The following is a 25,058-nucleotide window of genomic DNA, read 5'->3' on the forward strand; positions in this document are numbered from 1 at the left end:
CTGTGGAGGTTCAGAAACAGAAGTTGAGGCTGGAGAAGACCTTTTGAGGTCTTGCCCTTATCTTTTCTAGAAGACTGCGACCTAGCAGAGGAGGACGAACTGGCTAGGTCTTCCTCAAAGGAAGGTTTTAACATGCCTTTTAGAATCAGCTTATTCTTCCGTTCTTGGAGCACTCGAGGACTAAAGGAATGGCAAAAGAGACAAGTTTCTTGAAGATGTATGGCCCCTAAACAGTACACACAGACGCTATGTCCATCAGTGATGGACATTTTTTGCAAACATTTAGTATACTTTTTAAATCCTGACTGTTTATGCTCTTTATGTTCTTTGGACATAATGGCAGTAGCAATATATGGGATTTTAAGAAACAACCAACACACTCACTCTACAAGAGAGGAACTAGACCCTCTAACTTAAACAGATCTAGCCCTAACACTCACAACAAAAAATAAAGGGTGGTTTCCTAGGTTCTCTAACTTAAACAAACCTAGAGCAAGGAAAAAAAGGGAAACAAACTAGCACCTTTAAGTTAAAACGGTCTAATCTAAAAGCACACACTCACGGGAAGCACACACAAAAGGTCAACAGGCCCAAAAATTTTATAGCAGTAATAAGTCAAGTCCGGTTAATAGGCACAAATCAGTATTACAATAAGGCTATCAGCAATCAGAAAAGCACTTCACACAAAGCTAACAACTACTAAAAAGTAGTAATAATAAAGAACTAAATCACTTAGCCACGGCCAACCAAAAGAAGCTTCCGGCTGAAGATGCAGCAAACGAGATCTGGGGAATGTGCAGATGCACCATGGGATACCTATTAGCCACGAGCCAATCAGAAGTTTTCAGGCATTCTAAGCGGCCGAGTCAGAGCAGAGGATCGGCTCCAAAACCACATGTAATAATGGAGGCGAGAAAGGACTACATAACATTGAGGGTTAGGGCAGGTTAGGTGAGTTAGTGTTAGGGCAGGTAAGTGTGCGATTGTTTGGACGTGAGGGTTAGAGCGGGTTAGGTGAGTTAGTGTTAGGGCAGGTAAGTGTGCGATTGTTTGGACGTGAGGGTTAGAGCGGGTTAGGTGAGTTAGGGTTAGGGCGCGGGTGAGTGTGTGATAGTGACGGACCTTAGGGTTAGGGTTTGGGTTAAAGTAAGTGGATAGTTAGTGGTGTTTGTACAGTTTAGTGTAGGGTTAGATGTAAGATTTTAGGTGTATGTGTAGATTTCTGTTTGTTTGGTGTGCTTGTGTTGCATGTGTATCTGTTTCGGAACAGTGATTTTTTTCCCTAGGAAAAAATTCGCTGTTCTGCATGTTCGATGTTCTCAGAGTTCGCTGAATAGTGGTCAATATTATAACATTCGAAGTTGTGAAACTTCAATGTTATATTATAGACCCATTCTTTTAGCCCTTATAGACAAACACTTTATAACCATGGTTTAGTATTGAAATGGGCCTGTATGAAGCTAGAGCTGATGGATCTTTATCCTTTTTAGGTATTACAGCTACCACCATTTTCTTCCAGGATTCGGCACCTTTCCTCTTCTTAAAATACTGTTAAACAAAACTTTCCAGATCTTTATCAGTTTTTTCCATCCTATCTGCCAAACTACCACAGGAATACCATCTACTCCTGGGGACTTTCCTGTAGATTGACTATACATCACCATTTTTATCTCATCTTCTCCTATCCCAACTGTTAGTAAACTGAGCCTCCTCTATCTCTAACGTTGGTATATTTAATTTTTCCATAAACATTTCCATTTGTACTTTTTCTTGATTTCCATATTTCTCTGCTTTATACAGACTTTCATAGAATTTCCAAAATATTTCTAATACTTCCACAAGATCTTTTGTTATCTTCATTGTTATAGGCTCCTATAGGCTCCCTAAGCTTGGTGACAGCCCTTTTTACTTTCTGTTGCCTAAGTCATTGTGATAAAAGTTTTTGTGCTCTAGAGTTATCAAAAACCGTTGCTTAACAGCAACCTTTCTAAACTCATGCATATTATCAAGGTAATCCCTTATTTTCTGTTTAGTATTCTGCAGTTGCTCCTCCTCTTGTTCTGTTCTGTGGGATTCCCCCTATTTTGCAATACTTTAACATTTGTCAGTCCCTCTAAATAATTCATGTTACTTCTTAACTGCATCTCCCTTTCTTTTATTTCCACCCTATTTTTAAACTTCACTTTAATTTTATCCCACTCGCTAGCTATATTTTCAGAAGAAATGTCTGTCTTCTCTAATAGGTCCTCAATAATTTCTACTACCCATTCCTTAAATTCCTCTGTTTTCAACAGCTAGGTGGGAAAGCACCAGTGTCTCATTTGTGTTTCATTACCCTGTGTTTTTTAGTAATTATTGGCACATGATCTGAGTGTGTATGAAGACCTTCAATTAAATGCACACATTCCTGTGAAATGTAAATTCTGTGTAGCCTAGCCCAGTTTTTGTATCTTGGGGAATAATATGTAAATTCACTCTGAACTCCTAGTACTGAATTCACATCTTCTATGCCAAATATTTTCATGAATTTCTTTAAAAATCTTTACAAATCTATTTTCCTTTGTTATATTTTCCCTTCTGGGCCCCCAAACACATCTTCACTATTGCAAGCCAAATTCCAGTCTTCTATTACTATTGGAGCTACTCTTGCAATTAATATAAATACTCCTCTCTTCCTTTGTCCCAGGTATTCTGCTAAATAACCATCCTGAAAACCTTTCTTTATCAAATTCACATGTTCAGTTCTTTCCAAGTGTGTCTCTTGTGGCATAGCTATTTGCACTGTACATTTTTAATACAGTTCACTACTCTTTCTTTTCTGTATTTATCTGTGAGATCAGTAACACTTAAAAGACATTACAGAAAGCATCATATTCTTGAGAGATTATTATTCCCACCTTTTATGTATAACAACTTTTTTTTGTTAAATGTCTAGTTTCAGCTTTTGTGTTACAGTACTGTTTGGCAGGTTAATCTTTTATACAATTGTCTCTTGTCATCTCCATTTAAGCCTATGCCACATCTTACAGAACTTTTTCTTTTTTTGAAAACCCTCAAACAAAAAATACACACATGCACACACACCCAATACCCCCTAAAACCTGTTAACTTAAATAACACACAAAACTATGCACATTTTACCCTCCTACTAGGATTAAATGTTCCAAACTGACAGCTACTCACAGACCTGAGCTACCTAAAAGAAAATTTACACATGCTAAGATGCATGGTATAGCCCGTGGTTCTATTAAATGTTGTCTGGTTTTGTCTTATCTTTATATGATCTCAGCTGGGAAAACACTTGAATGCATACAGAAAAAACTTTCTCCAAGCCACTTCTATTTATCAGATTGTCTACTAGAGACACAACTGTTTTCTACAAAAAAAGCCTTATAATATTCAATATTCTTTTTCATTTTCTTGCTTTGTCTTAAAACATATTAGATTAAGCTAGTGGCCGTAGTAGAGTCATTCCCCTATGCAAGAATGAGAAAAAGCACACTCATTTTTCTTTTGTTATGCTCTTTTAACCAGATCACTCTTTTGTTTTTACATTGCAGTGCCGACATTTCATTAAAAACTGAACTTCCACTTAAAAATAACTGAAAAAAAAAGAAGTTATGTACTCACCATAACGTTCCATGTTGGTAGTCCATCTCACCCTTCATTTTTACATATGGGTTCGGAGCTGATCCTCGGCTCTGACTCGGCCGATTTTCAAGCTCGAAGACTTCTGGCTGGCTCGTGGCTAAGCATGTATCCCATGGTGCACAAGTGCAATCCCCAGATCTTGTTTGCTGCTCGCTAGAAACAGAAAAAAAACCCTAACCAACAAACCAATACTAAAGGGTCACCAACCAAGAAATGAAAGTACTACTTCCAGATCTTCCAGGATGGGGGGCAGGAGGGCGGGTTGGTAAAAATTAAGGGTGAGATGGACTACCAACATGGAACGTTATGGTGAGTACATAACTTCTTTATGTTAGGTAGTCCAATCTCACCTTCATTTTTACATATGGGACAGCGTCCCTAGCCTTATTCTTGGGTGGCTCATTGGAAAATACTCCTGAGCACCATGGAGCCAAAGGATGCCCTACCCCTAGAAGCCAAATCCAACTTATAATGAGTAATAAAGGTGTGAGGGGTAGCTCACATAGCTGCTGCACAGATATGATCAAGTGGTACCCTGGCTTGAAAGGCTGCAGAGGTAGACAGCGACCTGGTAGAGTGAGCCTTGATCCTGTTGGGTAAAGGTCTGCCCTCTGAACTGTAGATGAAAGCTATGCAGCTAGAAATCCAGTTAGACAATGTCACCTTAGAGACTGGTAAGCCCAATCTGGAGTCGGAAAAAGAAATGAATAACTGGTCTGAGTTACGAAATTCTTTGGTCCATTGCAAATACAAACGTAGCTGTCTATGAACGTCCAGCTGGTGGAAATGATATTCAGCTGCATTACAATGATTGGGAAAGAAAACTGGAAGCTCAATGGACTGATTTAATGTTGAAGTAGAACAGACTTTGGAAGCAAACAAAGGATTGGTACGTAAAGAAACCCTGACTTTATGAAAGATTAAATAAGGTGGCTTAATAGACAGGGCTTGTAGCTCAGATACAAGTCTGGCTGATGTAATAGCTACTAAAAACACAATCTTCCAAGACAAATATTTTAAAGATGATAAATGAGACGGTTCAAAGGGAGGGGATGTCAATTTGGAAAACACAAAATTTAAGTCCCAAGAAGCCACAGGTTCTTGTAATGGTGGTCTCAGGAAAGTGGCTCCTCTCAAGAAAGTCTTGCATAACTTATGAGACATAAGGTTGACATTTGGAAACCCTAAATAAAAATGAGAGATTGCGGCCAATTATACTTTGATGGTGGCCATGGCAGATCCCTGCTGAAAAAGCTCTGAAAGAAATTCTAGAATCACAGGAATGGGAGCGGTGTAAGGATCCATGTTCATTTTCTGTGCCCAAATAGAAAACCTTTTCCATTTACTGTCATACAGCCTTCTGGTTGAGGGTTTATGCAAGGATAAGAGAATATGGGACATTGATGAAGAAACATCATAAAGCCTGACTAAAGATGGAAATGGAGCAGCCAAGCTGTCAATTTGAGGGTGGGGAGAGTGGGTTGTAGCGAACCCGACATGTAGGTCAATAGATCTGGAACTGGGACCAGGATCCAAGGATCATCCAGAAGAGGCTCAAGGAAGGGGAACCAGACCTGATGAGGCCAGTAAGGAGTAATGAGGATCAGCTTGCTTCCCAGCTGATTGGCTTTCTGAATCACTTTGGGGATAAGAGGGAATGGAGGAAAAGCATATAGAAGTCCTGTGGGCCAATCGTGGACCAGAGCATCTCTGGGTGTTTCCCCCGGAGGGGGAATTAGGGAAAAATAACTGCTACACTTGGCATTGACTGGACTGGCAAAAAGGTCGCAGCAAGGTTGTCCCCATTTTTGGAAAATCTGATCCACTATTTCTCGTTTCAGAGACCACTCATGAGGCAGTAAGATTGCTCAGCTTAGCTTGTCAGCTATCACGTTGGTTGTCCCCAGAATGTGCGTTGCCACCAGAAAGTGCTGGGAAGAAATCGCCCATTCCCAAACTCGCATGGCCTCTCGACAGTGGGTAAGATCTGGTACTGCCCTGTTTGTTGATATAACACACAACCGACATGTTGTCCAATTGTATCGCAATCGTCCCTGGAGGAAGAAGGTCCTAAAGTGCTTGCAATGTAGAAGCACCACCCTCATCTCCAGAAGATTGATATGCAGATGAGCCTCGTGTTCTTGCCATGTGCCATGGACAATCCTGCCAAGATAATGCCCCCCACCCGACTTGGGAGGCATCCATGGTCACAGTAGCAAATGGGTGGGGAAGGCACAAAGGGAGCTCCCGTGAACAAGTTGTTGGGGTCTATACACCAATGAAGGTCCTTTTTGAATGATTCCGTCAGCAGGAGAGGATAACTCAGCGGTAGACATTAGAATGACCACTGGGAGAACAGGAGCCATTGGAGAATTCTCATGTGCAACCTGGCTAAAGGTATTAACAGAATGGTTAAGGCCATCATTCCAACAAGTTGAAGAATCCATTTTGCTTTGACCTTCAGAAGCGGAAGATGTGGGTATGAGATGGAATGGTATGGTATGGTATGGAAGATGTGAGATGAGATTTTGTGCTCTTCCGGCGGGGAGACAAACTGTCATATTAACTGTGTCTACCTCTGCGCCTATAAAATTCACAGATTGCAAATGCAGCAATGCAGATTTTTCCCAGTTTATGGAGATCCCTAGTTGAGCACAAAGCTGGATGGTGGCATCCCTGTTTTGGATGAGTAGAGACTCATCCTGGGAGTCAGTATGCTTCCTCTTGCATACCCTCTTCTGAGGAGGCTCCTTGAAGGGACCTTCTAGGGAGGCCTCGGAAGAGTGGGGACCACCAGCCGGTGGTTCCTGAGGCTAAAGGTCTCTGCTGTTTCCAGAGAGAGTAGGTATTGAGACTGAAGTGGGAGCCCTGGGGGAAGAGTTTGTGTACCACTGGCAGGGGCTGTAAATTGAGACAGCACACTCATCACCTTAAAAGCCAACTTCTCCAGCTCCAACGACCCTCCCCGCTCTGAAGAGACAAAGGATGGCACCGGAGCCCAAGCCATCGGCTCAGAGATAGATGCAGGGTCCGAGCTCACCCTGGTGGAAGCACCGAGAGGAAGGCTCAGAACCAAAGATCGATTCAAACCCTCCACATTAGTGCCGACAGAAAAGCTTTGGTCCCTGGACAAGATGGACGGAGCCAAACTTGGCTCCAATGCAGCAGCAAGGGGAGCCGGAACTGAGGGTTCCTCCATTGGTAACAAGCACTCCGGCTCCAAAAGGCCAACATGGCTTGGAGGAGGAATCACAGATGAGGGCAAAACTGGCTCGAGTGGCTTCAGAGCCGACTGGGATGGAGCCAACAAAAATTTAGGCAGAGCAGATGACTTCAGGAGTCTCAGTACTAATCTCTCCACATCTGCTTCTGAAAGGCTTCTGGAAGACCTGGAAGATAAAGTAGGGGATCTCGACCTAGCAAGCACTGGAGACTTGATTAGCAAGGAGACTGGTAGGGATTCTACAGACCGGCTACAAGCAGTAGAGTTAACTATTTCCAAAGGTTCAGCAGTCGGCACCGAAGCACCTGTGACTGATTCTGATACCATGATGCTCTCCCTTCGGCTCCGAACAGTGAGGAGTTGAGGAGACAGATTTTGTTAATTTGGAAGGCAGCTCCGAGACACCAGCCGGTGCCGGAGAAGGCCTTTTCAAAGCTTTAGATTTGGCGTCAGATATGGATTTTGAAGACTTAGAAGAAGCCGACAAACCAGATAAGGCTTCCTCGAAGGTTGGCTTCAGAAGACCCTGAGTATCAGCTGGTTCTTTCTCTCCTGCAACACTCTAGGAGAGAAAGCATGACAGAACAAACATGATTCCTGCAAATGGATGTCTCCCAAGCAGTAGACACAGCTACTGTGGCCATCCATTAATGACATTTTCTGGGAGAATTTCATGCTTTGAAACCCAGAGGGTTTATGCTCCTTGCTATCATTAGACACTGCAGACACACAAGCAAAACCAGAGAAGAAATAGAGAGTAACTGAGGACTAGGTCCTCTAACTAAAACGGGCCTAGCCATGCAGAAGAATTACATGAGGACTAGGTCCTCTAAGTTAAATGGGCCTAGCCCTGTGTAAGAGAAAACTAGGTCTTGCAACTAAAACAGACCAAGTTTTTCTTTTAACAGATAGACAGAGAGATTCAGTCACACAGGAAATTTTTTTTTAAATGAAAATTACAATAACAGGATTACACAAGGACTAGGTCCTCTAAATTAAACGGGCCTAGCCCTGAATAAAGAAACTGGGTCTTCTAACTCAAACTGACCAAGTATAAAAACCCAAACACACACACACATTCATCAACACAGAAAAAACTTTGCAATGGCAATCCTAAATAAGACTTTAGCAGATCCCCGCCAAAGACAAGTTAACAATCAACAAGTTAATAGTACAATAATCAACAGGAGCCCTTGCTGATTAAAAGCAGCGGAACGATGTAAGCAAAAAAGCGCAAAGGCGCCTAACTACTGGTACACAGGATACTAACTACTAAGATCAAACAAGACCACAGAACAATTTAGGTAAAGACATATATATATATATATATATATATATATATATATATATATATATATATATATATTACCACTAAATAACAGTAAATATGCAAAAAAACACTTGTGAATGACAAAACTGCAAAAGACTTGGCTAGAGCCAAGAGGAGCACATCCAAACTCGTCGACGTGGCAAACGAGATATGGGGATTGCAGTGGTGCACCATGGGATACCTGCTTAGCCACGAGCCAATCAGAAGTCTTAGAGCTTGAAAATCGGCACTGAACCCATATGTAAAAATGAAGGTGAGATTGGACTACTTAACATCTTTACTTTAAAACATGCAAAGAAAATCATGCACTACTTAAATAGTAATATTACGAAAAAAAATTGTTTTACTTACAGTTAACTTTTTCCCTTCTCTTCCTGTCTCCTGAGTATTTTTCTGAACATTAATGAGATGAAGTAGGGATATCCTTTAAAATCCCCTACAAGTTTAACAAGGTCCAAAAATGCCCAATATTTCCAGATGTTCTTGTTCGGTCATGTTTCACAAATCTAATTATTGCTTTGTAATCCCACATTTGTCAGTTTCCAGATTACTAATTTTTTTCTCCAGACGTTAATGGCATGAAGTAGGGCATATGCTTTAGAGCCTCCTGCAAGTTTAACAAAGCCTAAGAAAGCCCAGTATTTCCAGATTTTCCTGTTCTATTCCAATTTATTTCCTTCTCCCAAACCATGTCTCTGCTTCATTTCCAATATACTCTCAATTCTTCTAGTCAGCTTTTTTTCCCTGTCTCAAGCATTTTCTACTGAAACACTGGAAAAGGTTAAAAGGTTTCAGTGGCACAGTCTCTCTGTGGTCTTTATTACCAGAAAAAAAGCAGAATCTCCTTCTGTTTCACAGCTCACTTTTTGTTGGGCAAACTTTTGTATTTCTTCCTTAGCATGTACTTCATCATAAAATGATTTTATTCCTCCAGGGAAAAATATTTTGAAAATAGCCGGGTATAGTAGTTTGAATCTCGCAACTGCTTCTCAACATTCCCTGAATAATGGCATAAATGCACTCCTCTTCTGCCTGATGCACAGTAATCATTCTCTATAAACACTTTGCTGTCTCCCACTTTTAGTATTTTGTCCTTCTGTCACAGCTTTGTCAGAATCAACTCCCTCTGTAAGATTGCATCTTTACTATTAAAACTCTATGTTGTTTTCTCATAGCCAGGTTTGGATCATACACATGATTTTCCCTTTCATTTAACAATTCCTGTTGTGGAATACCAGTCCATTTGCTTATTTGTGCCTTCATACAATCAGTGAAGTCTGTTCCTTCCAGCCTCTTGGGTACTGCAGAAAAGCTGTTTTCTATTATTTTTTGAAACATCTATCTTGTGCAGTCTCATATTCAGCCAGCCTTTTCTTCATATTGACTTCTGAGTTTTGCAGTTTTATCACCTTATCTGAATATCTGTTTAAAGCTTTTTCCATCTTTTCTAGCCTTTTATTTTTTGAGTTGATATACTTCATAAGTGTTTCATTTATTTTAGTCAGATCTCAGCTGCCTTATTTTCTCTAGGTTACTGGAAGTCATGTCTGGAGCTTGCATTGCTTTTTGCTGAACAACTACAGTATTTTTCCTAGTGTTTTTTGTTGCCTTTTGTAGTCAATTTTCCTTCAGGTCCTTTTCTTTTTTGCTGGCATCCAGGCTGTGCACTTACTAGCCAGTTACTGAAATTTACTCAGGAATCTAAGTCCCCTGGCCTTTTCTGCTGTTTCTGTTTTCACACTGGGAGAGCTAGAATTAAGCTGTTATTTATTTATTTTACATTTATTTACCGGGAAGGTTTGACTGGACATAGGTCCATTTTCAGCGGAGGCCCAGGGAGAAAAGCTCCAAAATGCTAAGCACGGAAATACAATACAAGACCATATAATAAAAAAAAACAATACAATGTAATAGATGGGAGAAAAGTGAGAATAGAATACATATCAGAAAGTAAACAATAAAAGTTGGCAATTCATAAAGTACATAAATCAGATATGCAAAAATGTTTTTTTTTTTTTTGAAACCTGAATACAGGAGTGGGAGTAGTAGATGTGAAGAATAGTTAGGTAAGAGTAAAATTTGTTACTGTAGGATGTTAGGTGTAGGGAAATGGTGAAGTTTCCAGTTACAGAAGACAGATATTAGTACTACAGAGTAAATATTAGTACTGTAGAGTAAATATTGACAGATTACCAAGTTTTCAAGTGAACTGGTGACCCTTAGCAGAATCCTTACAACAGTGCATTCATATTGCTTAACCTGGGGTATAGCATGTTATTCAATGTGCAGCCATCTTGGAAGTTCCCACCAGTACAATATTGATAGCATGTACGGCTAGACCTCTATCTGGGTAATAAAGAATATAACTGACCGTTTTTATATGAGGAAATGTAATAAAGTTTCTCAGTTCAGGTAATTTTATTTTCTCAGGATAAGGCAATGCAGTGGTAAGATCTTGCTATAAGCTTGTTCTAGTTTTGTAGCTGAGGGCTAAACCCATTGAAAATATAATTATTAGGTAGAAGGTTTCACTGAGGTTAGGTGACTTGTAGATGGTCTATTATAATAAGTATGCCTCTGTATAGAATCCTACATTTCTGATTCACTTTTTTGTCAACTTTATTGATGTTTTGTACTCTTCTACTTGATAATACTGTCGGGAAATGATTTTATACAAAGAACACTTGGTATATTAGGATCAGCAGACTTGCTGGTGAATAACATCTGATTATTTTTGTAAATTTTTAAGAGAAATACTAACATAGGCAGCCTTGTAATTTAGAACAGGACTTCTGCAAATAACAAGTGACTTACAAACAAGGCCATGTTCATGACTGTTGAATTATTTGTATATTAAATTAGGTGAGCTGGTTAAGAACTGGAAGATTTATTATTCAAAAATATTAAAAGAAAGAGGCTTAATATGAATGTTGTGGGACATCAACCATGAATGGAATTACCCTGAAGCAAAGTTTCATTTCCACATTTCAGATTAGACATTAAACCAAGGTCCCGTCTGCCTGAGTTGGTTACTTAGGTGGATGTAAAAGATCCAATGGCACCTATCAAAAAAGCAAGGGATGTTCTCTGATGCCCTGGCCACATTTCACCTAGCAGTACTGTAAATACCTGCTTAGGTCTCCCCTAAAAAGAGGCTTATGATCCTTCATAAACAAAAAATAAAGCTATTTTGTCAATCTGGAAGGGTGAAGGAGGACGGAATGTCAAAACAGATGGAGGACAACAAGGCTCTAGTGTTATGGCAAGTACATTACTTTAATATCCTGTTTTGTCTTAGCAGATGGGACAGAGTCCCAAGCTACCAAGATTCCCAGGTGGTATCATGTATGACCTTTAAGAATGGTGGAACCAAAGGTTGTTCTGGATCTGGAAATCAGATTCAGTTTGCAATGTTTTGACAAAAGTATGGATACTAGACCAAGTTGCTGGAGCATAAAGATCCAACAGTGAAAATTTGAAATAGGCAGATGAAGTTAAAACAGATCAAGTGAAAGTGGTAGTCTTTTGGAATTGTTAACAAAGTTAAAGCACTCCGAGAGCCATCTAGACAGGGTGAATTTAGAACCTTTGAATTTTGATTTGCTTTTAGAAAAGGATATGAATAAATGATCATCTTTGTGGTGCAGATAAAAATTGAGTTGGTGATGGACAGCTAAGATATGTAAGGTATAACCTGCCCTGATTAGAATGATTAGGAAAAAGACACAAGTGTATAACTTGGTTGTCTGACTCTGTTGCTATCTTAGGCACAAAGGTAGTATAGGGATGGAGAAAAATTCTCTCCTTGTGAAAAATCAAATAAGAATGCTTGCAGGACAAAGCCTAAGGTTCAGAAATCCAGCTGGACAATGTGATGGCTACAAAAAAAAAAAAAAAAAAAAACAAGGTTTACCAAGATATAAACTTTAATTTGACCTTAGGGGTGGGATTGAATGTAGGCTGCATGACAGCTAGCAACTTCAGTGTTTCAAGGAAAAGTTGGATCTTTGTTGGGAGGTGGATGGATGAGGGAGTAGATCCAAAAAAGGGGTAAGGACCTAATGAGCTTGTAGAAAATGAGGCCATGTTTAAAGGAATCAGACTTGTCATGGCCAAAAAGGGGCAATGAGGATAACTTTTTCCTTGAACATAGCAGCTTTCTGAAGAAACATCATCAGTGGAATTGGTGGGTATGCATAAAACAGATCAAGTGGCCAAGAATGGACTGTCTCTTGGTAGCTGTCCATGTTGAGGGTTAAGGGCAAAATAGCTGCTGCAATTTGAACTGGTGGAAGAAGTCTAAGCATTGCTGGCCCCAGTGCCTGAAGATTTCTGTTACCACACTCTGGTGGAGTGGACCACTAGTGAGCCATTAGTATGCATGACTCAGCTTGTCTGCTAGGATATTTGATCATCCTGAGATGTGGATTTCTTTGAGGAAAGTGCTGCAAATACACTACCCACTGCTTTAATCTCATGGCATAGTGGGTAAGATCAGGTCCACCCTTTGTTGATGTACCAAACTATAGAAGTTTCATCTTTTAGGATAGCAATCACACCCTGGTGGAGGTAGCCCTGAACAGCATGCAATGCTAGTAAGACTGCCTTTATCTCATGTTGATGTGAGAATGGGCCTCTGGACTGTTCGGGAGTCCCTGCACTATCTTCCCCCTCATAATGCCCACCCATCCCAGTGGGTCATTGGTCACTGGGGCTGTGAGTAGTGAAAGCCAAACATATGTGCTTATATCAGTGCTATGGTTTTCTAAAAAGAGATGTCAAGAAGATAGAGGGAGGATAGTTTGGATGATGCAGAGAGTGTGTTTAACAGTGACCACTGAACCAAAATGATTCACTGCAAAACACTCACAAAACCTTACAGGAAGTACCAAGTTATGCAGACTGCCATGGAGTCTAGAAAACAAAGAATTAGAGACATTGGGGATGATTTAGATGAATGATGACCTTTTGTGCCTGTAGACAAAGGGAAGTAATCCTTGATGGAGGAAGTTTTGTAATTTTTTGCACTGTGTCTAAATGAACCTCTATAAAGTCCAGTGATTAAGTGGGCTGTAAGTTTGATTATTTTTTTTCAGTTTATGGAAATTTCCAAGGATTGACACAATTGGTGCAAATAATCTCATGCTTGGATTAAGGACTGTTTTGTATTGTAGTGGGGAACCAGCCACATAAGTACAGGAACATCTCGAACTCTTGCAACCAGAGATGATCTGCCACCACTGCCATGCATTTAACACCCAGGGGGCTACGTTGAGAACAAAGGGCAGGGCCTTGAACTGATAATGACTGTCTCTCAACTGAAAGAGTAAGTACTTTTTGGACTGCTGCTATATCGTCACATGAAGGTCTACAGAGCACATCCATTCTCACTTCCCCAGAAAAGGAAGAATGGATTGTACTTTGACCATCTGAAACGTTTTCTTTACAAAAATTGCTGAAGTCTTTGTTCTTTTTTGGAAACAAAAGTATCTTAGACTCTGGATCCTTTGTGGTCTGGGGGTATCTTGATGATTGTTTTTACTAGCAGCCGGGAGATTTCTTATGCTGCAGCCTTTCTTTGTCAGGAAGGAACATCTGGAATAGTCATGTGTGAAGGGATCAGTCTGGACTGAAAGACAGTTACATAGCCTATGGATGTTATACTCTTCACCCATGAACCTTGTGTTAGGGCCATCCAGTTTTCTAGGTGGAGACAAGCATTCCATGACTGCCTTTAGATGGGAGTAGGCAGGCACATTTTCAGTAAAACTGGAAGGGTTAACAGGAAAAAGGTTCTCAAAACTCCAGATTCTGCAGATCCCCTCTGCCTCTGTGGGTGATATCCATTAGAGACCTCTTCTTTGCTCTGGTGAACTCTATCAAAAGAGGAGTTTGGGCAAATTATTGGGACTTACTCAACCAAAGATGTTTTCCTCCCATCTAGTTCCTGGAGAATGGTCTTTTGAGGACTGGAAAATAAACTTCCACAGCCTATGATGTTTCACCCGCTTCCTCGCACTTAGATAAGTTATCCATAACTCATTACATCAAAGTGATGCCTCCAGGTACATCTGCAGTTAACTCCTACTGGAGCCTCTGGGCATCAAATATTGGTTGTTTATATTTGCATCAATAATTCCAAAAACATGCTATGAGCAATGTTTTAAAAGATTTCATTGTAAAGATAACACAATTGCAAACTCAACTGCATTGACATCTAACCTCTGTCTGCTGCAGGTAAATATATATTAACTGTTGTTTTTATGATACTAATTTACATAGATATAATTTTCACATTTTTCTAAATGTCTCAACAACCAAATAAGGTCTTTCGGCTTTTCCCGGTTAGGGGTCGCCACAGCTATAATGATTGGCAGTAGATTTTTATGTGCTGGCTTGCCGGGCCTAACGCACAACCTTCAACGAAGGAACGTCCATTCAAGCATGTTGACACACAGAAGACGCTCTGAGAATCGAACGTGCAATGTCTAACTGTGAGGCGACAATGCTACCGCAGCACCACCACCGCAGTATCTCAACAACCAAATAACAGACAGAAATTTTTAGCTTCATATGAAAGCTCTCAGCTAGATTAATAAAATGTTGTTGACAGTATGTGTGTAACTTGATTGGTTGCTGAGATATTGTAAGTTGTTTACAAAACATTATAAATGTAATACTTACTGTGTTTACTGTGACTTAAACATTTGGTTTAAGACCTAGAATCTAAAGAATACTACAACTATAAAAATAGTTTGTGCTGAAGAGCTTGCAATTTATACTTCTTTCATAAACTCTGTGGTTCCAGAGATTATGAACATTTGTTTGAAATGTGAGGGCATAATTTGATTCTGTCAAAAGGCTTAGGTTCTACCCATTGGAAGTTATAGTGTAAACTTCTTGAGCTACACTGAAGTGACTGAGTTAACTTTGGGATGAGCAGAAATGAGTCATAAGGAACATTAAGGAAAGATGCCTTGAAGTTGTCTGAAAAGTCACATTACTGCAACCAGGCATGGCAAAGTATTGCAATGACAGTACCTACTTCTTTTGATGCACAATCTGCTGTGTTAGAAATCAGTCTCACAGTAACATTAGTAACAGACAACATGGTAGCCGAGATTCCATGGATGTCCCTGTATCTGTTGTCTGAGTTTTACTCATGGTGTATAAGCACTCAGTAATTAATTCCTTCTAGAGTCAGGTAATATGAGATAAAATTTAATTTTCCTAGGGGATAAATTTCCAGAGGCATAGACACACTTCCTAAAATTATCTACTTTCCTGGACTCTGTTTGGCACATGGACTGTGAAGCTTTCCTCAGACAGCTCCTTCTTTGTGGCTGCTGCAATAACAACAGAGTCCAAAAGAGGCCTTTTACTCCAGTGTGGATGATCCTTGTGAGGGACTATCACCTTGCTTGTCATACAAAATATTGTCACCACCACATGTGTATCCTGCCAAGCCCTCTTTGAAACAACATTGATGGGCCTATAAGCAGGGGGAACCACCCAGGATGTAGATGGGCCTATAAGCAGGAGGAACCACCCAGGATGTAGCTAGGCCACTCCAAAAGCCTCAAAGATCACTTCATCAGGAGAAGTATGAGTTGACCAGCTCTCTTCCTTTCTTTTTAATAGTTTCATGAACTTAACAAAAGTGGTGTCCACAGTGGGATATCTGTGGGACCCTTCCCCTTCACCAAAGTCAGTGTTCTCAGTGAGAGAATCCTGTGAGGAGTCTAAGTACCACCTCTTACACTTGCACTTCCTGTGCTCTTCAGGTGGTGAAGGCATAGATGAGCTGGAAGTGTCTTTTACTCCTTGAGTAAGGGATAGATTGAGGCTCTCTGAAGCATGCGGTCCCAAGGACAGAGATCCAAAAGCAACTATAAGAGGAGTGGGTGGATCAGCTCTCCCTGCCTTCAAAGTCAAGGGAATGGAATGACTCCCATGTCAATCTGGGCTTTAACAAAGGCTTTCATAATCATATCTCAGTCTGTGTCGATGAATCTTCTGGTGGATCTAATGGATTGGACTGATACAACTGAGGATGGTCGAGAGGTCAAAAACCTCAAGAGTTCCCTCTCAACGAAGATCGGGCCACTTGGAAGATAATCTCTTTTTTTAGAAGAGATTTGGAATAATTGTAGCTTCCAGTTCACTTGAGGATGATAAGGGGGGGGGGGGTCAGGATTAACCCAAAAGAGATCAGAGCTATGGTAAGGGAACACCCAGAGATATGGAAATTTTGCGAATCAGAGAATCCTGAGGAGGAGAATCAGACAAGCCTTTTCCTTTTTTCTTTAGTCTTAGAGATATTATCTTTATATACTTTAGACTTGTCTTTTTCTTTATCTGAAATTTGCGGAACACATCTCTCAGCACCTTTGGGAAACAGAAGGGAAATATCCGATGAATAATTGTCTGATCCTCCCACTGATCTGGGGGGGAAGCCTCTTTAGATCAACTTATCTTCCTTATCCAACAAGGCCCATTGGCCAAAGCAGGAACAAATATCACAAGTGTTTAAGTGATTAGGGCCCAGGCAGTGTACACATTGAATATTTTGCACTCCAGTACCAGGAAGAGAGTATTAATAGAGATAGAAAATAATTAATAAAGAGCAGATAAAGTGTTGAGGTTGACCTATTAAGAAAGGAAGGAGATAGGAAAGAATTTAGAGAGATGTGTATTATGGTTTGCAAAGAGATAGGAAGGTCTGAAGGAGAAGGAGATGTCAGAGTACTGATATTTTAATTATTGCTGAGATAGTGTGTGATTAGAGATGTATGTGTGATTATCCTAGTGTGCCGATTTAAGTTGTGGTTATGTGTTGTATTAAAAGTAAGCTGTTGCCAGAAAGGCTGTATAGTTGGAGGTGTTGTAAGTTTGACTGTGAGTGTCTATAAGAAGGGTATTTTGCTGGAGTAGAGAAGCGCTAGAAGTATATATCTTTTTTCTTTGATTTTAGCTGCAGGTGTCAGGGGGAAGACATTCTTGAGAAGGCTAGTTGCCAAATTCAAGCATATGTGATATCTGTGATTGGTTGGGAAAATATTTGGAGGTGAAGATCTGTTATATGAGTAGAAGTTAAACAAGTTGTAGGGAATTGGAGTTTAGGTATTTAAATTCAGCAAAGGTTGGAACAGAGAGAGGAATGTAGGCTTGTTTTGGATTTAGAGTTGTATAAGAAAGTAGTGCTTGGCTGTAGGTGGTAGGGCTGGTATTTATTTGATGTTATGAGGTAGGTGGAGAAGAGTTAGTTGATAGTGGGTTGTTAAGAGTTTGTATAGTTTTTGGTAGTTGAGAAGCTGAATTTTATAGTATTGCCTGAGTTTGGGAGAACTTTCAGGTTTGGTGCTTTTATTTGCTGTTGTATCAGAGATCTTTTTGATTGATTAGATTTTTAGTATTTGGTGGTATATTTCTTTTGAGTAATAGTTTTTGTTTTGGTGTTTTTATTTGGCCTGGGGTTTTATTTTTTTTCTAAAAGGAATTTGGTTTTTTTGGTTTTGATTGGAACGCCACTTGTTTTTGGATTTATTTCTTTGTTTAAATATAGATATTTTTTAGAAGCCAGCTTGTTGGCTAGTTTTAGTGAGAATTGTTTTATGCTAAGTATTTCTAGAATTGAGTTCAAGCGTTCCAGCTTTTTGTTGATTTTGGATGTTTAGAGGGTATGTTAAGATTGAAATGTTTTGTTTTAAGTTGAAGGGTTAAATGTTTTTGAAAGAAGTGGTCACTAAGGTTGGTAAGAGGGTTGAAGCCTTTTTGGTAACCTGATCAAGGTTAAATGTTTTTAAGGTTACAGGTAGTAAAAGTATTGGGTGTTTGGTTGGGGCTAGGTGGGGCTATGTGAATGAAGTTTGTGGTCACTTTGTTTGCTGTGTGTTAGCCTGGTTGGTATAAAGGGGCAGCTATTAGAGGCTGGGTTGAGTGAGAGTAGGATATATTATAGTTTATTAGGTCTATGCAGCCCAGACAATAGTTTCAAGGTAGTGATATAGCAGGTTATGAGGAAGTATGAAGCGCCATTGAAAGAGTGTTATTCCAGGTGTCAACAGGATTAGAGGTTAGTGAGGTAGTTTTATGATTGTAATGTATATAGAGCTAAGAAGTTCTAGTTTTATTTCGCTTTAAGAGATATAGCTAGAGTACAGAGCTTAGTTTCCGCTTTATGAAGAATAGCCAATTTATAATCTTTCATAATGTTCTTACAAGTTTAATTTGTATATAATAACCAGGACAGTAATTTCAATATCAAGAATGCAGGGTTTTGAACCTTTTCTTTGGACAGGACTATTTATCATAAGACCATCAACTAATTGGGCATGTTCCTTGGTTTAAGAATTAGAGTTTTAAGATAAAGGGTTAAGATGGTAAATGTTCAAAAGGTTTAATTGTTGTCAGAGCAAGAGGATTAGTTTTAGGGGTTGCCAATTGTTCTTAAATAGTAAGATAAAAGGAAGTAGGTGGTTTAGAGTGGATTATCTTGTGTAGTGAAGTTTATATAGGATATATTATGGTTTTTTTGGTATAGGGCAGTGTTTTTTTTGTGATAGTAGTGGAGAACTTGCAGAGTACTAGTGGGAATATTTGGGTGAAAGATAAAAGTTTTGAGAGGGTGAATTTTAAAGGAGAGATTACTAAGGTGGAGTATTTGAGAAATAGTCTGAGAGTATTAGAAAAAGATGAAAATAATAGAAGCAAAAAAAGTTAAATTGGTGAAGTTAAGATGGAAAAAGATAAAAAGTGGATGATAATAGTGAGTGGTGATGCGGTAGGAAGGAGTTACATTGAAGTAGTGGAGTTTGTAGAGAAGTGTAGTATTGTAGGAGAGAAAAGAGAGGGTGAGTAATGTTTAAAGTGTTTGAGAGGAAGGAAAATTGGGTAAGAGGTGAGTAAGAAAGTGTGGGGGAGTATTAGGGAGTGAAATTAGGAGATAGGTGAGGAGAGTGTACGGAGGGAATGTATATTTAAATCAAGGGGAGTTGGTCAGGAGTTCTGGGGTGGGGGGTGGTGGAGTGGGTGGGGGGGGACCGGGAGGGGGAGGCAAAAAGGAGAGAAAGAGCTAAAAAAGAAGGTGTGAATAAGAGAAGAAGGAAGTAAGAAAAGAAAGGGGATATAAATAGATATGTAAGAGAGAAGGTGGATAAGAGTAGAAGCTAGTCAGAGCAGAGCAAGCAAGAAGAAGAAGAAAGAGAGAAAGGGCTAGTAAGAGCAAGATAGAAGATAGAGGCTAGGTAGGAGAGAGGCCTAGGAAGAAAAACCTAGAAGTAGTAGCCAGTACCCAATACTGCAATGACTCACACAATAATTGCTGCTTACAGTTATTGGTTTTAAAATGGAGAGGCAAGTAGCTAGGGATATCATTGCTAAATATAAGATAAGTTGGAGGAGAGGAGAGGAGGGGGTTAGTTGCTGGCTACTGGCAGTGCTGACTTTGGGTTTTTGGGGTTAGTTGCAAAAAGAAAATACAAAAAAAAGAGTAAGACAAGCAGAGCTCTAGGATCTTTATTCTGTTATTTTTCCACGTGTAGGGAAAGGTGGGATATAGGGTTCCTTGGTTCCAGAGAGAGGAGAATAGCAGTTGTGGATGGGATGCAAAAACCCAGACCTGCAGATGGTCAGGGGGGAAGAATATGTGGATCCTGGGACAATATCTTATGCTCGCATTTCAGGCATTTTTTTGAAACCTGAAGCATTTCCATAGCAATAAGCACCCAATGGATGATGTGTATACAGATAAGGGAAAAAAAAACTAAGAGGGCCTCCTAAGGGAGAGAGGACACTTTTTTGTTAAAAAAAGAATAATTTTGAAGAGAACTTCATAAGTATTACTTGGCTATTGTTATGTGAGGATTTAAGAAGCTTTGCCTTACATTCTCATGGTAGTTTTAGCCCTTGAATATGAATAACCCAGAGAAAGGCCAAACTAGGATATATTGGGACAATACGCATAATGTATAGGGGTGCTAAACCAAGGATGAAATTGTGGTTATCCATCCATTTGTCCATATTATGTGGAGCTGAATCCAGTTCCATAGAAAGTACAGTTGTGTACACTTACCATAAATGTAGATGTTCGAGTGCATTCACTGTTGCAGTCATTACACTTGGGGTTATCTGCCTGCAGGTAGCCCTCAGTCGACCTGAATACCAGAGTCTTTGGATTTCTGCATTGGATGCTGTTGCCTCTTCCATGACGTCAGGTCATCAGGGGTATAAAACATGCAGCAGATGCCATTACATCAGTTTTTCTTGCCCCAGATGTCAGGAGCCCCCAAAATAGGAAGCAATTACATGGTGTGGAAATGTAGATGTTCAAGTGTATTCACTGTTGCAGTCATCACATTTGGGTTATCTGCTTACAGTAGCCCTCAGTCGACCTGATTATCAAATTCTTGGGTCCTGCGTCGGTTGCTGTCTCATCTTCCATGACGTCAGATAGTCACAGGTATAAAACATGCAGCCGACGCCATTACATCAGTTTTTCTTGCCCCAGATGTCAGGTGCCCCCCTAATGGGAAGCAATTATATATATATATATATATATATATATATATATATATATAAAGGTTACACCACCAACAAAAAAGCAAATACACCAAAAAGCTTTTAAGCATACTTAAGGAGAGTTAAGGTATAGCCAAAATAAGTCAGGGGGCTGGAGGGAGGGTAACCAGGACTGCAACTGTGAATACACTTGAACATTTATGGTAAGTGTACACAACTGTACTATGTTCTTCATGTTTCACTGTTGCAGTCATCACACGAGTTGATTCCCAAAGCTGAGGAAGGGTGAAGGCAGTTAAGTAATAATAGGGCTGGCTAGCCGGCCCTGTAAGACTGCTGTGGCAAATCCACCTCTGGATTTAGAAAAGAAAGGTAAGTGGTAATGCTTGGTGAAGGTGTGTACAGAACTCCAGGTTGCAGCTTCCAGGATGTCCCTTGTAGGGACTCCCCTGAGAAATGCTTTAGAGGCTGAGGTAGCCCTAGTGGAATGAGTTCTGATCCCCTGTGGGGTAGGCTTTCCATGGTGTTTGTAGCAGAAATGGATGCAGTGTGCTATCCATCTGGAAATGGTTTGCTTTGAAATGGCCTTGCCCTCTGCCCCTGTAAGCAAAGCTTACTAGCAGCTGGTCAGATTTTCTGAAAGACTTAGTCCTGTCAAGGTAGAACCTGGGTTAGTCCTGAGGGAAACCCTGTCAGCATGGAAAATAACAAGAAGTTATGTACTCACCATAACGTTCGATGTATGTAGTCCATCTTGCCTCACATTCTCACCCATGGGTTTGGAGCCGAATATCGGCTCCAACTCGGCTGATTTTTACTAGCTCAAAATCTCTCATTGGCTGGGCTAAGAGGGTATCCCAGGATGCACTGCTCCCTATCCCCAGATCTAGTTTACTGCAAAACAATGTATACACTTCATACACACCGCACATGCATATAAATCAGTCACTAAAGAAAGGACTCAACAGGTGGCAACCTATGCTCCAAATCCTCCAGGCAGGGGGAAAGGTGGAAGGGTAAGTAAGAATGCGAGGCGAGATGGACTACATACATCGAACGTTATGGTGAGTACATAACTTCTTGATGTTATGTAGTCCTATCTCGCCTACATTCTTACCTGTGGGACAGCATCCCTAGCACCTACATCCTGGGTGGCTCATAGGAAAATACTCCTGAGAACTGTGGAACCAAAGGAAGATCTGCTTCTGGAAACCACGTCCAATTTGTAATGAGAAACAAAGGTGTGGGGAGAAGCCCAAGTAGCTGCAACACATACATCATCCATTGACAATCTAGCTTGAAAAGCTGTGGAAGTGGAAACAGCCCGCATGGACTGTGCCTTGACTGGAAATGGCAAACTTATCTCCTGCCTGATAGATAAAGGAGATGCAACTGGCTATCCATCTAGAAAGAGTAACCTTGGATATTGGAGATCCCAATTGGTTTTCTGAAAAGGATAGAAAGAGTTGGTCAAACTTACGAATATCTTTCGTCCGGTGTAGATAGAAGTGTAACTGTCTATGCACATCCAATTGGTGAAATCTAAATTCTGCCTTATTAGAGAAGTGGGGAAAAAAACACTGGCAGTTCAATGGACTGATTAATGTTGGACACAGAAGCCACTTTATGAAGAAAGGATGGGTTAGGCCTAAGAGAGATCCTGTCTTTCTGAAAGATTAAATACTGGGGCTTGATGGAGAGGGCTTAAATTTCTGAGACCCTCCGAGCTGAAGTGATGGCTACCAAAAAAAGCTGTTTTCCATGCTAAGAATTTTAACTCACAGGTAGCTGCAGGTTCAAAAGGTGGCAGTGTGAGTGCTTGGAGAACAAAATTGAGGTCCCAGGGCATGACTGGTTCGGACACTGGGGGACGAAGTAACAGGGTACCTTTAAGGAATGCTTTGCATAGTCTGTGGGCCATAAGACTAGGTTCATTTGCTACATGAAAATTAGATATTGCTGCCGGTTGAACTTTGATGGTGGCTGATGCGGATCCCTGATAGAACAGCATTGACAAGAATTCCAGAACTGAATCTATCGGGGCTATATAAGGGTCAATACCTCTAGAATGAGCCCAGATGGAAAACCTTTTCCATTTGCTAGAATAAATCTTCCTAGTAGATGGCTTATGGGAAGACGATAGAATATGGACCACCTCCGGTGGAAAATTATGACGTCTGACTAGCGATGGAAGTGGAGTAGCCAGGCAGTCAACCGGAGAGTCCTCAGAGAGGGGTGGAACTGTCCCGACATGTGTGTCAGTAAGTCTGGTAGAGGGTCCAGAATGCAAGGAGTGTCCACAATGTATGGTTGAAGAAAGGGAAACCATACTTGCCGAGGCCAATGTGAGGCAATCAGAATCATTCTGCTTCCTAAGGATTGAGCTTTCTGAATCACCCTTGAGAGAAGGGGAAATGGAGGGAAAGCAGAGTAGACCGGAGGGCCAATCGTGAACCAGAGCGTCCCTGGGTGACTTCCCCCTGTGGGGGGATCAGCGTGAAGTAGTTGCTGCATTTCACATTGAGAGGGTTGGCAAACAGGTCGCAGCAAGGTTGACCCCACCTGCTGAAGATTTGCTCTGCAACCAAGCGATTCAGGGACCACTTGTAAGGCATAAGTATTGCTCTGCTTGGCCTGTCTGCTATTACGTTGGATTTTCCCGGAATGTGCGTCACCACCAGAAACCGTTGGAATCTATTGCCCAATTCCACACTCTCATGGCCTCTCTGCATAGGGGGTAAGATCGTGTACCCCCTTGCTTGTTAAGATACCACACTACTGACATGTTGTCTGAGTGTATCACAATAGTCCCTAGAGGAAGAACTTCCTGAAGTGCCTGCAACGCAAGAAGCACTGCTCTCATCTCTAGGACATTGATATGCGAATGTATCTCGTGTTCTTACCACGTGCCTTGGACTGTTCTGCCGAGATAATGCCCCCCCACCCCATCTGGGAGGCATCTGTGGTCACCGTGGCAACAGGGACAGGAGGAATGAAGGGCTATCCCCCGTTCAAATTGTTGGCGCGTAACCACCAACGGAGATCCTGTTTGCACCTGTCTGTGATTAAGATGGGATGACATAGTGGAAGCCTTTGTAGAGACCACTGGACAAAGAGGAGCCACTGAAGAAGTCTCATGTGTAATCTCCCTAGAGATACTAGCATGATAGTCGCCGCCATGGTCCCTAGGAGTTGTAGAACCACACTTGCCTGTACTTGTCTGAGTGGCATCAGTATATGAATTTGTCGTTGCAACACCATGATACTTTCTTGTGGCAGGAATGCTCACATTTGGATGGTGTCCAGCTCTGCTCCTATAAAGGTGACACACTGTGAGGGCAATAAGGCAGATTTTTCCCAGTTTATCGTTATGCCCAATTGATGACATAGACTGATGGTAGCATCCTTGGTTTGAACTAGTTGATGCCTGGTGGGGGCGGTAAGGAGCCAGTCGTCCAGGTACAGAAACACCTGGAATCCTTGACGTCTCAAGTGAACCGTCACCACTACCATACATTTGGTGAACACCCTGGGGGCTGTGGTGAGACCAAAGGGCAGGGCTTGAAACAGGAAGTGACTGGCTCCCAGCCGGAAGTGAAGATGACTCCTGGATGCTTTGTCCATTTTGATATGGTAATAAGCATCCTTGAGATCGATGAAGCACATCCAAATTTTCTCTCCCAACAATGGGAGGATTGACTGTAGAGTGACCATCCGGAACTTGGACTTGTGTATTTAATTGTTGAGTTGACTGAGATCTAGTATGGGTCTCAGGTCCCCTGTTCTTTTCGGCACCAAAAAGAATCTTGAGTAAGTCCCTAATCCGATTTGGTCTGAGGGAACTGGTTGGATGGCTCCTTTTTCCAGCAGCTGAGACACCTCTGAGGCTGCTTGATCCCTTTGACTGGGTGGAACGTCTGGGATCTTTCTTATTGGCGGGGGTATTGAAGCGAATGGAATGAGGTAACCTCCGGAAACTATCCTTAGTACCCATTGGTCCTGGGTAATGCTCTCCCAAACTTATGGGTATAAGGAAATTTGACCCCCGACTGGCTCCGGATAAGTGCAGTCCAGCACACCCTCAGGAATGAATATGGAGAGCCGCAAAAAGAGTCACGGCCTCCCGAATTGCGAGGGGCCCCCTCTGCCTCTGGGGCGACGTCTCCCTGAGTAACCCCCCCTCCCCTGCCTCTGGAGGGGGGGTTCACCTTGTGCGGCAGGAAAAAACCTCTGTGATTTCTTGAACCACATCTTCCCCCCTGCTGGGCCGTGGGATAAGGCCTAGAAGGAAGAGAAAAACGGACCCTGACGGCAGACAGGGTCTTTCCCTCTTGC

The sequence above is a fragment of the Protopterus annectens genome, chromosome 2.part0 (assembly GCF_019279795.1).
Source record: "Protopterus annectens isolate FY-2018-M chromosome 2.part0, PAN1.0, whole genome shotgun sequence".
In the NCBI taxonomy this organism is placed as follows: domain Eukaryota; kingdom Metazoa; phylum Chordata; order Ceratodontiformes; family Protopteridae; genus Protopterus; species Protopterus annectens.